The following is a 15,384-nucleotide window of genomic DNA, read 5'->3' on the forward strand; positions in this document are numbered from 1 at the left end:
CAAATAATTGCACTGATGTGTTTTCTAACAGTTTTATAATTTTAGCTCCTACATTTAGATCTTTGATCCATTTTGAGTTAATTTCTCTATGTGGTCTGAGGTAAAGGCACAGCTTTGTTCTTCTAAATGTGGATATTCAGTTGTCCCAGCACCATTTGTTGAAAATACTATTCTTTTCTCATTGAATTATATTGGCACTCTTTGGAAAATCAATTGACCATAAATGTAAAGATTTATTTTTAAACTCTCAAGTCTATTCTGTCAATCCAGATATTTATCTTTATCCCAGTACCATACCATCTTGATTACTGTAGCTTTGTCATAAGTTGTGAAATCAGGAAGTGTGGGTCCTTCAAATTTTTTTTTCTTTTTCAAGCTTGTTTTGGCTATTCTAGGTCCCTTGCATTTCTGTATGAATTTTAGGATCAGCTTATCTATTTCAGCAAAAAGAAAGAAAGAGAGAGAGAGAGAAGGAAAGAAAGAAAGATCAAGCTGGAATTTTTAAATAGGGTTTGCACTGAATCTGCAGATTGATTAGGGGCATATTGCCATGCATAAAAGTGGGATGTCTTTCCATTTATTTAGGTCTTCTTTAATTTATTTAAATAATTTTTTATAGTTTTTGTTATACAAGTGTACTTCTTTTGTTAAATTTATTTTTAAGTATTTTATTCTTTTTGATGCTATTATAAATGGAATTACTTTCTTAATTCCACTTTTGGATTGTCCATTGTTAAGTTCATGAAAATACAATTGATTTTTGTATATTGATTTTGTATCCTGTAACCTTGCTGAACTCATTTATCAATTCTAATAGTTGTCTGTGTGTGTGTGTGTGTGTGTGTGTGTGTGTGTGTGTGTGTCTGTCTGTTCCTTAGAGTTGCCTTAAGAAAATATCATCTGTCTATAAAGATATCTTACTTTCTCCTTTCCAATCTGGAAGAATCAATCTTTCTTTCTTTCTTTCTTTCTTTCTTTCTTTCTTTCTTTCTTTCTTGAGTCTTGCGTTCGTCTCCTTCCTGCTCTCTTCTCTCTCTCTTCCTTCCTCCCTTTTCCTTCCTTCTTCCTTCAATTCCTTCCTTCCGTCTTTCTTTTTCTTTTTTGCTTTCTTTCTTTCTTCTTCTGTCTTTTTCTTCCCTCACCCCTCCCTCCCTCCCTCCCTCCCTCTTTCTTTCTTTCTTTCTGCCCATGTTTTGTCAGATTCCCATTTTCAAGTGTTTCTCAGAATCCCCAAGAATTAAGGCTCATCCAGGATTTCTGGAAGAAATCCTTCCAGTGGCCACATGCCTCCTTACTAATGGCCTGGATCCATACCATTGCTCCTACTGGCTTGAAGCCCTCTTCTCCCAAACTACCATTCTTCCTTGTCCAAAATGTAAATCCAGGCCCATCCCTTCATTACGAAAAGTACAACCCAGACAAGATTCTAATATTTGGTAAAACTTCATTAAAGATTTGGACTAACCAAATAATGGCAAAGTCCAAAACAAACAAAAAGTCAAAACTGGACTAATTATCTGTGATCACGTGAGCCAAGCTCCTTCTCCCCTTAGCCCCTGGTCCTATGCCATGATGCAGTAGCCATGTGTATGTCTCCCTCCTGGGAATTTAGCTTACTTCCATGAGTACACACAGAAAGAAAACATACTTTTTCTAAACAGAAGCAATGTGGAGAGCTGTAACTCTAGTTACAGAGGGAAAATTTTTTACGTTATTGTGCAGAATGGTTTGGCATCTCCTTATCTCCAAACATCTCATTTTAGAAAGGAACTCTTTTTTCACATTTGTGTAGCTCAATAGCTATTCTCTCCCCCAACCCAAATTTTTTTCCTACCAAAAATGAAGGGGCTATCTAGCTTCAGAAGTGAATTCCGACCTCCGTCTCCAAAAACATGCTAACTGCTCCTCTGTCTTCAGAAAAAAAAGCTGGCATCCATCTCTCAGTTACTCCCTGCTTTTAGCTAACTCACTGTTTCCCATGAGAAGAGAATTTCATTCATTCCTCACATATTTTGTCAAGCGCCTACTGTGATTCAGGCACTGTGCTAGTTGCTGAGGGTTTAAAAATGAGAAAAATATAGTTCTGTGCTCTATGAGCATATTCACCATGGTCTGGTAGAGGAGACAAACAAGTAAATAATAACGTGATTATTAGTTTTATGTACTGTGGGAAAAGTAACTATAAAAAACTGCTATAGGACTCCAGAGGAAGCGATCTCTGACTCTCCCACAGTGCTGAGGGCTTCACAGAGAAGGAAATGATTGAGCTGAATGCTGAGCATCTATGTGCCAGTACTGTTCCATCCCCACTGTCACTATAGAGAAAACAGTTAATAAGACTGAGTGTGTCCCCGCCCTCAGAGGTGATCATGGGGATAGGAGGAGACGAAGCCAAGTAAATAAATAAACAAGATAATTATAAATCCTGTTAAGTGATATAAACATTTTTTAAAAGACTAAGGAAGAGAATAATAGGGAGAGGGGTGGCAGAAGATGCATCTGTCCAAGAAGAACTGAGATGTGATAGGCTAAGAAGGAACTGAGGAAAAGGATACTTCAGGTACAGGGAGCTGCATGTTCAATGGCCCTGAGATGGAAAAGTATGTCCTCAGGACTCAAAGAAAAACAATATGGCCTGAGCATACAGGAGAGTAGCATGAGATGAGTTAGAAAACTAGGGAGAGGCTAGCAGGGCCTTGGTAGGCCATTTTGGCAAGAGGTACTGGTTTTGTCCTAGGTGTAGTGGGAATCCTTGGAGGGTTTTAAGCAGTGGAGTTGCTTGGCTTGAGCTTTAATGAGCTCACTATTGCTACTATATAGAAAATGGACTGTGTTAGAACAAACAGGAAAAAGGAAGAATGATGAAAAGGCTAGCAATGATGGTGACCCAAAAAAAGGTGTTGGTAGTGGAGATAAAGAGACGAACACAGGTTCAAAATGTATTTTAGTAATAGAGTCAAAATGTCCTTGCTAATGAATGGCATATGGTAGGATGGAAAAGGAGAATTGTGGGTGTCTTACATTTCAGGCTTGGATAATGAGATTTAAAGGAATGAGTTACATTGCGGGAGGAGTGGAGGTACCAATGAGAATCTGAAACACAACTTAAGTGCTTGACATTGAGCCTGGCATATAGCAAGCTCTCAAGGTGGAGCATGAAGACATAAAAAGTTATTATTGACCTCTGAGAGAAGAGTTTCAATAGATTGTGGGGCTGCTTGAAAACCAGGTCACTGCAGGTTGTGGTGTGAATGAAGGGTTGAGGCAGCAAGTGGATTCATCTCTCCTCAGACCCCTGACTGAGAATTAAAAAGGACAATAGCTGGGTTTGAAGATATACAAAATGGAGAGAAAGTTTTTTGGCTGTATTTTATTTAAATCTGAGCAATATCTACCTATGTTTATAAGCCAAGGTGAAGAGGATGATAAAGGCCAAGAAGAAGTCATTGAAGAGCAAGGCCCAGAGGAGGGAATGAAATCCAGCCTCCAGAGGTGAGAAGATAGCTTATTTCCTCTGAGAAGGAGCTGAAGTAGAAGGCTGATACCAAAATGTTTGTAAGAGGGTCTGTGGAGCTGACAGAGGAGGAACAGGGAGAATGGAGGTCTCCTGATGACCTGTCTCAATTTTCTAAGGGTCTTGAAGAGGAAATCAGGTATAGGGAATAGAGAAGCACCAAAAGGATTGCCCAGCAGTGGTTGACAGTCCAGCTGAGGGCGGAAGCCTTGCTACCTTGGAGATAGCTATTCTATCAGCATGGTGACTGCTTTGCTGAGACACTGGTTCTAAAGAACACATGTCTTCAGTTGGATTCCCCAGAAGCAAATCTTGAAATAAGGATTTGTGTGTAAGTGATTTATTTTAAGAGTATTTCCAGGAAAAACCAGGAAACAAGGGTGCAATCTCAAGTCCCACAGAGGATATCTTCTGTCTGATCCCACAGCTCTGGAGTATAAGTTATACCATAAAGTTGTCCCAACCCAAGCAAAGGAGTGGAAGCTACCATACTCCTGTACCCATTAGTCATTGGTTGAGTGCTACCCAAGGGAATAAATTCCCAGAGCTTCTGGCTCTCCTTACCAGCTGGAAAGATAGCTCCAGAAGCCCTGGGCCAAACCTCCAAAAGAGAGCTAAGGTATTAGAAGCAAATGCACACTGAAGCCAGGAACAGATCACAAACAGGGGAAGAAGATCTGGGCAGGTTACAGTCATTATCTGCCCCAGCACAGCTGTCCATTATGGCATATGGACCTCAGCACAGTTGTTCTTAACTACAATGGCATCTGATTTTGAAAAAACCCAACTTATTTCTATCAGTCTTCCAAAGTTATATCATTACAATGTTGAGATCTGTTTCTTATTGGTCATTTTCTAATGAGTGTTGAAATGGACAATTTTTGCAGGGTTTAGGCATCCTATAAATATATTTAGAGTTACATTTTCCTGCTTTGTTACGTGAGACCTCTATAATCTGGCTCTTTTTCAAAAATGAGGTAATTCTATTCTTTTTGGTAACACATGGTAGATGGGGTAAGGAGGGATCCTCCTCCAGGGACTGAAGCAGTAACAGTAGCTACCCTGGCACATGTACCAGAGATCTGGAATGTCACAGAAACATCACTGCAGCCTGTGTGCCCTTGAACAAGATTTTTACCCCACTGGAATTTTACCTAAGGTCAGGATCTGTAAGACTGGAGAGAATCACAGTGACACTACACACTATGCAGGGCAATTTCCCCAGTGTCCTGTCCCTCCTGCCCTGCAAAGGCTTTAAAAAATAACTAGATCTGGCCGGGCACGGTGGCTCATGCCTGTATTCCCAGCATTTTGGGAGGCCTAGGCAGGAGGATCACCTGAGGTCAGGAATTCAAGACCAGCCTAGCCAGCATGGTGAAACCCCATCTCTACTAAAAATACAAACATTAGCCAGGCATGGTGGTGGGCACTGGTAATCGCAGCTACTCAGGAGGCTGAGGCAGGAGAATCACTTGAACCCGGGAGGCAGTTAGCTGAGATCATGTGCCACTGCACTCCAGCCTGGGTGTCAGAGTGAGACTCTGTCTCCAAAAAAAAAAAAAAAAAAAGCTAGATCTGTGACCACAAATGAGACAATAAACCTGTAAACAACTGGGTCCTCATAGAGGAAAAAAACGAATAAAACCTGAACTTAAAGCATATCACAGAGACAATGCAGTGAATTCAGCACACGGCCCCTCTTCCTGGCACCCAGGGCACTATACTTTCCAGGCTCACTCTCAATTGGATTGGGGACATGTGATTGAGTTCTAACCAATAAGATGCAAGCCTAATTACTGTAAGCCAGTGCTACTCAAAGTGTAGTCCATGCACCAGTGCCATTTGCAAACTGTTACCAGTTTGCAATGAACTAAATACAGAAATTTAAAAGTAAGCAATTAGGTACTTTTATAGCTATTTGATATTGCCACTACAGTCAAGCGCCATTTCCTTTTCTAGTAATTAATTTTTGTTGCATTTTACAAAAGTATAGGTCTGTGATGAATTTAAAATGTTTTAAAATTTGGTCCTTGAATTGTTGAAGAAGCACTGCTTGTAAGCCATTCCAGGCCCAGCCCTTTTACATCCTGTGCGATCCAGACCTTTCTTCCCCATCTGCAGCAACTTAGCAGTCATTGGTCCTAGATGTCATAACTACGGGATGGTAAATGATCACCCAAACCACATGAGACTCCAACATGAGTGGGAAATAAACTTTTGCTATAAAAAGCCACCGAAATTTGGGTTTATTAACTGAAGCACAGCCTAGGATTATTTGACTTATACATGGAATTATTGCCCTTATTCTGGGAGCTGGATCAGCTAGGGCTGGAGGATCCACTTCAAAGATGGCTGCTTCACTCATGTCTGGCAGCCCCTGGCAGGGGTGGCTGGAAGGCTGGGCTTGGCTGGGACTATCAACCAGAGTGCCTACATGTGGCTTCTCCAGGGTGGTGGCCTCAGGACTGTTGACTTCTTAATGGAGGTTCAGGGCTGTGAGAGCAAATGATGCAGTATCAAACCAGAAGCTGCATAGCCTTTTATGCTATCCTTGCAAATCACATAGCACCACCTCTGCCATACTCTATTGGTTCAAGCAGTCACAAGCCTGCACAGATTCAAGAGAAGAGGAATGGAGCTCCGTCTCTCTGGTAGAAGTGTCACAAAATTTCTGGCCGTGTTTTATATCCACCTCCACCATGATTATAATTTGGGACTCTGGTTCCAGATATCTTACATTCCTTTCAAACCATCAGACCCAGAGCCTTATCCAAAGCAGGTATACAGTAAGTGTGTATTGATGATAAGGAGAGGGAGAAGACAGGAATATTGTTCCTGTTTTGAGAATAACTGAGTCTATGGTCATGGGAATTTGAGTGTGCAACAGTTTATGGATTCTAAGATGCACATTTTTCACATTTTAACATGTCTGGAATTAACACTCATTAAAATGTATGGGCCTTGCAATGATATTTACAGTGTTTTTCTTTCTTAGGGGTACATAAGATAACTGTGTATCATCCAACCAGTAGCTTCTTAAATAAATACAGGAAATGCCAGGGATGCTATGGCTACTAGATAAATCCTTAGTTAATGAGAAGCAATGAAAAGAAATTAAAGGATATAAAAATTCCTGCTACCTCTGAGCTAAAACTGATGAGCACCCTAAGGAGGCTAGATGGAGAACCCGCAGTCACTGCAGTCAGTGAATAATAATATCATCAAGAACCTGAAAGGGCAGCAATCCTGAGAGGATCCACAGACCCTCTGAAGGAAGCAGACTTTGCCTGCAGAACCCAGGGCACCCCCAAAAAACTATGAGTGCTCCATAGACAGTTTACATCACAGGACTCTGTGCAGACAACCCCCAGTACCAGCTTGGAGCCAGGTAGACTCACTGTATGGCTAGACCCAAAAGAGAGACAACAATCACTGCAGTTCAGCTCATAGGAAGCCACACCCATAGGAAAAGAGGGAGAGTACTACATCAAGGGAACACAGCCTGGGACAAAAGAATCTGAACAACAGCCTTCAGCCCTAGACCTTCCCTCTGACAGAGCCTACCCAAATAAGAAAGAACCAGAAAACCAACCCTGGTAATACGACAAAACAAGGCCCTTCATCACCACCCAAAAATCACACTAGTTCACCAGCAACGGATCCAAACCAAGAAGAAATTCCTGATTTACCTGAAAAAGAATTCAGGAGGTTAGTTATTAAGCTAATCAGGGAGGGATCAGAGAAGTGTGAAGCCCAGTGCAAAGAAATCCAAAAAATGATACAAGAAGTGAAGGGAGAAATATTCAAGGAAATAGATAGCTTAAAGAAAAAACAATAAAAAATTCAGGAAACTTCGGACACACTTTTAGAAATGCAAAATGTGGGAACTTTCCAGAATACTCGGTGAGAGGCAGAGGAGTGGTAACTGCCGGAGCTGCGCACAGCTCTGCGCTCCTTCCTGCTCCCTCACACACTGGCCTCAGCCCACACCGGCAGTAGAAGATGGTGAAAGAAACAACTTACTACAATGTTTTGGAGGCCAAACCCAATGCTACTCAGGAAGAATTTAAAAAGGCTTATAGGAAACTGGTCTTGAAGTACCATCCTGATAAGAATCCAAACAAAGGAGAGAAGTTTAAACAGATTTCTCAAGCTTATGAAGTTCTCTCTGATGCAAAGAAAAGGGAATTATATGACAAAGGAGGATAACAGGCAATTAAAGAGGGTGGAACAAGTGGCGGTTTTGGCTCCCCCATGGACATCTTTGATATGTTTTTTGGAGGAGGAGGAAGGATGCAGAGAGAAAGGAGAGTCAAAAATGTTGTACATCAGCTCTCAGTAACCCTAGAAGACTTATATAATGGTGCAACAAGAAAACTGGCTCTGCAAAAGAATGTAATTTGTGACAAATGTGAAGGTAGAGGAGGTAAGAAAGGAGCAGTAGAGGGCTGCCCCAATTGCTGAGGTACTGGAATGCAAGTAAGAATTCATCAGATAGGATCTGGAATGATTCAGCAAACTCAATCTGTGTGCATGGAGTGCCAGGGCCATGGGGAGCAGATCAGTCCTAAAGATAGATGTAAAAGCTGCAACGGAAGGAAGATAGCTCGAGAGAAGAAGATTCTAGAAGTTCATATTGACAAAGGCATGAAAGATGGCCAGAAGATAACATTGCACGGTGAAGGAGACTAAGAACCAGGACTGGAGCCCGGCGATATTATCATTGTGTTAGATCAGAAGGACCATGCTGTTTTTACTCGACGAGGAGAAGACTTTTTCATGTGTATGAACATACAGCTGGTTGAAGCATTGTGTGGCTTCCAGAAGCCAATATCTACTCTTGACAACCGAACCATAGTCATCACCTCTCATCCAGGTCAGACTGTCAAGCATGCAGATATCAAGTGTGTACTAAATGAAGGCATGCCAATTTATCATAGACCATATGAAAAGGGTTGCCTCATCATTGAATTTAAGGTAAACTTTCCTGAGAATGGCTTTCTCTCTCCTGATAAACTGTCTTTGCTGGAAAAACTCCTACCAGAGAGGAAGGAAGTGGAAGAGACTGATGAGATGGATCAAGTAGAACTGGTGGACTTTGATCCAAATCAGGAAAGATGGCGCCATTACAATGGAGAAGCATATGAGGATGATGAACATCATCCCCGAGGTGGTGTTCAGACCTCTTAATGGGCCAGTGAATAACACTCACTGCTGGCATTTAATGTGCCGTAGTGAATAAGTGAAGGACTGTAATCATAATATGCTCACTACTTGCTCTTGGTTTTGTTTTAATATTCAACTATAGTACTGTTTTAAAAAGTTAAATGAAGAATAAACACAGATATAAAAGCTCAAAAAAAAAAAGAAATGCAAAATGCTCTGGAAAGTCTCAGCAATAGAATTGAACAAGTTGAAGAAAGAAATTCAGAGCTCGAAGGCAAGGTCTTCGAATTTAGCACAATCCAAAAAAAAAAAAAAAAAAGAAAACAGCATAAGAAAATATGAACAAAGTCTCCAAAAAGTCTGGGATTATGTTAAATAACCAAACCTAAGAATAATCGGTGTTCCTGAGGAAGAAGATAATTCTAAAAGCCTAGAAAACATGTTTGGGTGAATAATCAAGGAAAAATTCCCTGGCCTTGCTAGAGACCTAGACACCCAAATACCTATAAAACAAACATACAAGTTAAAAAGCAAAAATGAAAAACAAAAACAAAGTACACAGGCAACAAAGAGCACAATGAATGCAACAGTACCTCACATTTCAATACTAACATTTAATGTAAATGGTCTAAATGCTCCACTTAAAAGATACAGAACCACAGAATGGATAAGAACTCACCAACCATCTGCTGCCTTCAGTAGACTCACCTAGCACGTAAGGACTCACATAAATTTAAAGTAAAGGCATGAAAAAAGGCATTTCATGCAAATGGACACCAAAAGTGAACAGGAGTAGCTATTCTTATATCAGATAAAACAAACTTTAAAGCAGCAGCAGTTAAAAGGGACAAAGAGGGACATTATATAATGGTAAAAGGCCTTGTCCAACAGAAAAATATCACAATTCTAAACATATATGCACCTAACACTGGAGCTCCCAAATTTATAAATAGATATATCATCTATTTATAAACAGATTATAAATTAAAAATATTGCAATAGACCTAAGAAATGAGATAGACAGAAGTACAATAATAGTGAGGGACTTCACTTCTCCACTGACAGCACTGGACAGGTCATCAAGACAGAGAGTCAACAAAGAAACAATGGATTTAAAATGTACCTTGAAACAAATGGACTTAACAGATATATACAGAACATTTCAACCAACAACCATAGAATACACATTCTATTCCACAGCTCATGGAACTCTCTCCAAGACAGACCATATGATAGGTCATAAAATGAGCCTCAAAATTTAAGAAGATTGAAATTATATCAAGCACTCTCTGAGACCACAGTGGAATAAAACTGGTAGTCAACTACAAAAGAAACCTTCAAAACCATGCAAATACATGGAAATTAAATAACCTGCTCTTGAATGAGCACTGGGTCAAAAATGAAATCGAGATGGAAATTTAAAAAATTATCCAAACTGAATGACAAAAATGACACAACCTATTCTGGGATACAGCAAAGGTGGTGCTAAGAGTTTGAAAGTTCATAGCCCTAAATGCCTACATCAAAAAGACTGAAAGAGCACAAACAGACAATCTAAGGTCACACCTCAAGGAAGTAGAGAAAGAAGAATAAACCAAACCCAAACCCAGCTGAAGAAAGGAAATAACCAACATTAGAGCAGAACTAAATGAAATTGAAACAAAAAAATATATAAATGAAACAAAAACTGGTTCTTTGAAAAGATAAATAAAATTGACAGACCACTGGCAAGATTAACCAAGAAAAAAAGAGAGAGAATCCAAATAACCTCACTAAGAAACGAAACAGGAGATGCTACAACTGACACCACTGAAATACAAAAGATCAATCAAGGCTACTATGAACACCTTTAGGCACATAAACTAAAAAACCTAGAAGAGATGAATAAATTCCTGGAAAAATAAAACCCTCCTAGCTTAAATCAGGAAGAATTAGATACCCTGAACAGACCAATAACAAGCAGCGAGATTGAAATGGTAAATAAAACATTATCAACAAAAAAAGTCCAGGACCAGATGGATTCACAGCACAATTCTACCAGATATTCAAAGAAGAGTTGTACCAATCCTTTTGACACTATTCCACAAGATAGAGAAAGAAGAAATTCATTCTATGAAGGCAGCATCACCCTAATACCAAAAGCAGGAAAGGACATTACCAAAAAAAGAAAACTACAGACTGATATCCTTGATGAACATCGATGCTAAAATCCTTAACAAAATACTTGCTAACCAAATCCAACAACATATCAAAAAGATAATCCACCATGATCAAGTGGGTTTCATACCAAAGCAGGGATGGTTTAACATACGCAAGTCAGTAAATGTGATACACCACGTAAACAGAATAAAAAAAAAAATCACATTATCATTTCAATAGATGCCAAAAAAGCATTTTAAAAATCCAGCATCCCTTTATGTTTAAAAATCTTAGCAAAATCGGCATGCAAGGGACATACCTTAAGGTAATAAAAGCCATCTATGACAGACCCACAGCCAAAAGAATACTGAATGGGGAAAAGTTGAAAGCATTCCCTCTGAGAACTGGAACAAGACGAGGATGCTCACTCTCACCACTCCTCTTCAACGTAGTACTGGAAGTGCTAGCCAGAGCAATCAGACAAAAAAAAAAAAAAAAAGAAAGAAAGAAAGAAAGAAAGAAAGAAAGAAAGAAAGAGAGAGAGAGAGAAAGAAGAAAGAAAGAAAGAAAGAAAGAAAGAAAGAAAGAAAGAAAGAAAGAAAGAAAGAAAGAAAGAGCATCCAAATTGGTAAAGAGAAAGTCAAACTGTCACTGTTTGCTGACAATATGATTGTTTACCTTGAAAATCCTAAGGACTCCTCCAGAAAGCTCCTAGAACTGATAAAGAATTTAGCAAAATTTCCAGATACAAGATTAATGTACACAAATAAGTAGCTCTTCTATACACCAACAGCAACCAAGCGGAGAATCAAATCAAGAACTCAACCCCTTTTACAACAGCTAAAAAAAAAAAAAAAAAAAAAAAAAAAAAAAAAAAAAAAAAAAAAAGGTTAGGAATATACCTAACTAAGGAGGTGAAAGACCTCTATAAGGGAAACTACAAAACACTGCTGAAAGAAATCATAGACAACATGAACAAATGGAAACACATCTCATGCTCATGGATGGGTAGAATCAATATTGTGAAAATTACCATACTGCCAAAAGCAATCTACAAATTCAATGCAATCTCCATCAAAATACCACCATCATTCTTCACAGAATTAGAAAAAAACAATTCTAAAATTCATATGGAACCAAAAAAGAGTCCTCATAGCCAAAGCAAGACTAAGAAAAAAGAACAAATCTGGAGGCATCACACTACCTGATTTCAAACTATACCATAAGGCCATAGTCACCAAAACAGCATAGTACTGGTACAAAAATAGGCCATAGGCCAATGGAACACAATAGAGAACCCAGAAATAAGCCCAAATACTACAGTCAACTGATCTTTGACAAAGCAAACAAAAACATAAAGTGGGGAAAGGACACCCTTTTTAAGAAATGGTGCTGGGATAATTGTCTAGCGACATGTAGGAGAATGAAACTGTATCCTCATCTCTCACCTTATACAAAAATCAACTCAACATAAATTAAGAACTTAAACCTAAGACCTGAAACTATAAAAATCCTAGAAGATAACATTGGAAAAACCCTTCCAGACATTGGCTTCAGCAAGGATTTCATGGCCAAGATCCCAAAAGCAAATGCAATAAAAACAAAGAAAAAAAAATGGCTGGGACCTAATAAAACTAAAGAACTCTTGCGTGGCAAAAGGAACAGTCAGCAGAGTCAACAGACAGCCCACAGAGTGGGAGAAAATCTTCGCAATCTATACATCTGACAAGTGACTGATATCCAGAATCTGCAATGAACTCAAACAAATCAGTAAGAAAAAAACAAACAATCCCATCAAAAAGTGGGCTAAGGACATGAACAGACAATTCTCAACAGAAGATATACAAATGGCCAACAAACATTTGAAAAAATGCTCAACGTCACTAATGATCAGGGAAACGCAAATCAAAACCACAATGCGATACCACCTCACTCCTGCAAGAATGGCCATGATCAAAAAATCAAAAAACAGCAGATGTTGGCGCAGGTGTAGTGATCAGGGAACACTTCTACACTGCTGGTGGGAATGTTAACTAGTACAGCCACTATGGAAAACAGTGTGGAGATTCCCTAAAGAACTAAAAGTAGAACTACCATTTGATCCAGCAATCTCACTACTGGGTATCTACCCAGAGGAAAAGAAATCATTATTCAAAAAAGATACTTGCACACGCATGTTTATAGCAGCACAATTAACTCCTGCAAAATTGCGGAACCCATCCAAATGCCCATCAATCATTGAGTATATAAAGAAACTGTGGTATATATATATACATATTTGGGAAGAATGGAGGAGGATCATAGCACTGTATGACTCAATAAACAACTTCAGTTGCTGTCCTGCTGTCCTGAATGTCCTTGGCTCTTCCTGCTGTGAGCACTTTGTCACTAGCTTCCTTTCTCCCCTGGCTCTGCTCTCTGCCACATTGCTCTGTCTGACATTCACACCCACTATCGTAGTTGTTTCTGTCTGTGGCTCTGTCTGCACCTGCCTCTCTTTATCACTATCTCTTTCTGTCTGCTTGTCTGTCTCCCCTTCCCTGACCCTTTCACTCTTCCTTTCAATTTCCTTGTCTTCCCCATGACAGCCCACCTCAGGGGCCTTTGTCACTGCATTAAAAAATTTGGGACTGCAGCTCTAATCCCTGGGACAAGCTTGTTTTCTCTGTCTCTTTCACCTTGTTTCCTCCTGCACAGGTGGAAAGCTGTGGCCTTCCTCAGTTAGGAGGGTCAAGACTAAACTTAGGTTTGGACTTAGAAAACAAGACTATTTTTTTAGGTGAGCCTGGCCCAGGCAAATGAATATTGCGTGATGTCCATGAGTTTGCAGTGTAGTCTGGAGACACAGCCCCAGGAAGTAATACAGCCTGATTTTCCTCTTGTGTGCATCTATTTACCTTTAGGACCATATTTGGCAGGGTACAGGGAGCAGGACAATAATGACTACTAAAATATTTATTTGGGTATTCCTGAATCTCCTTGAGAATTTTTTCTTAGATTCATACTCTTAATATCACCCCCAAACCAGGTTGAAGAATTAAGAGATGCTTGTCAAAATACACAGAGCAGAGACTATTATAAACACAAAAGAAAAAGTTTTGATAAAACACCTCTTCTAAATTTGGAAAAATCTAGCTAAAAATGGATGTTAATGATTTTATTTAATACTACAATTATAAAACTTGATTGAATATATATATATATAGACACACATGTGATTATACATTATTTTATGTGGATATATGTCTTAGTCCATTTTCTGTTACTATAACTGGGTGCTTCTTGCTTAGGAATAAATGACTCAGAGTGGGGACCAGCAGAAGTCACAACTGGGTCCAAAAGCACTCACTAGCACCTCATCCTCTCCAGTCACTCCCATCTCAGGGAGGTGGCCAGATGGAAAGAGCATCCTGCTTTGATTCCAAACTAGGGGAGTAGAGAAATAAGGGATTCTGTCTTTTCCTTTTTTGTCCACTGTGCCAGTATAAATAGTCCTTTTCCTTTTTAAGTGCCTGATGATAGATGCTCAATGAGGTTGATCCACATAGGCCAGTTAGATATGAGGGAGAAAAGCCATTGACTCCATCCTAGTTCTCTAGGTCAACTGAAATATCTTTAGGAATACATGTAGATACTCAGCATAAGTATGGAAGATTCCAAATGTGTACAGGGTCAAGGGAACAGCTGCTGGGGAAAGTAAAATGCATCACTGAGACAGGAAGAGGCAAGGAAACACAATAAGTACATGGAGTTTATAGGAAATGCACTGATTCAATTCAATAAACACTGCCAGATACTGGAAAATAAGATTTGAAACATGTCTTCAAGGAACTCATGGTTTGGTGGAGGCTTTCCTACAATGTTCATTATAGGTTTTTCCCTCAGTGATGGAAAAAAGTGTTGAAATCTAGAGTGCTCCAATGAAAAAAAATATGTGAAATTATGTAAAAGGTTGTAAAGCACCAAATTCTGTACTATTTTCACTATTTATTACTTGATCATAAAGCTCTTCCTAATAATATATAGCAAGGGTTGGCAAACCACAGACTGCTGCCTGTGTTTGTAAATAAAGTTTTATTGGACCATAGCCATGTCCATTCATTTACCTATTACCTATGGCTGCTTTCATCCCTACAAAAGCAGAGTGGAGTTGTTGCAACCAAAATGGCATGGCCCACAAATCCTAAAATATTTCCTATCTTCCCTTTACAGCTGAAGATTGCCAACATCTGATATATAGAGTCATTCAAATGTTCCCTAGGTCACTCAATTCTCCTGAATCTTTTTTCTTTCCCTGTAGAGAATGACTGTTTTTTTCACATGTGAAAAAAACCCGTCATTCAAAAAAATTCTTTATAATTGAGTGAAAAACACGGGATGGTAAGTTTTCAACTCTTCCAACAATAAAATAACATAGAATCATAATTATTATTTATTGCTTTCTATTTTACTAAATTATTGGAAATAAAATTTTGCTTTTATAAATTAAAAAATTCATTCTGCCATGTGGTAACTTGTGTTTTTCCAGTTTTTTTTAAAGATGAAAGCTTTTCTCCTTAAATTAT

The 15,384-nt window shown here is 39.1% G+C and overlaps 1 pseudogene; it reads left to right on the top strand.

Moving 5' to 3' along the window:
• The first annotated feature begins 7,516 nt into the window (after positions 1–7,516).
• On the top strand, positions 7,517–8,704 carry LOC104667624 (annotated as a pseudogene).
• Positions 8,705–15,384: the final 6,680 nt, after the last annotated feature.

This window comes from Rhinopithecus roxellana, chromosome 7 (genome assembly GCF_007565055.1).
Source record: "Rhinopithecus roxellana isolate Shanxi Qingling chromosome 7, ASM756505v1, whole genome shotgun sequence".
NCBI classification, from domain to species: domain Eukaryota; kingdom Metazoa; phylum Chordata; class Mammalia; order Primates; family Cercopithecidae; genus Rhinopithecus; species Rhinopithecus roxellana.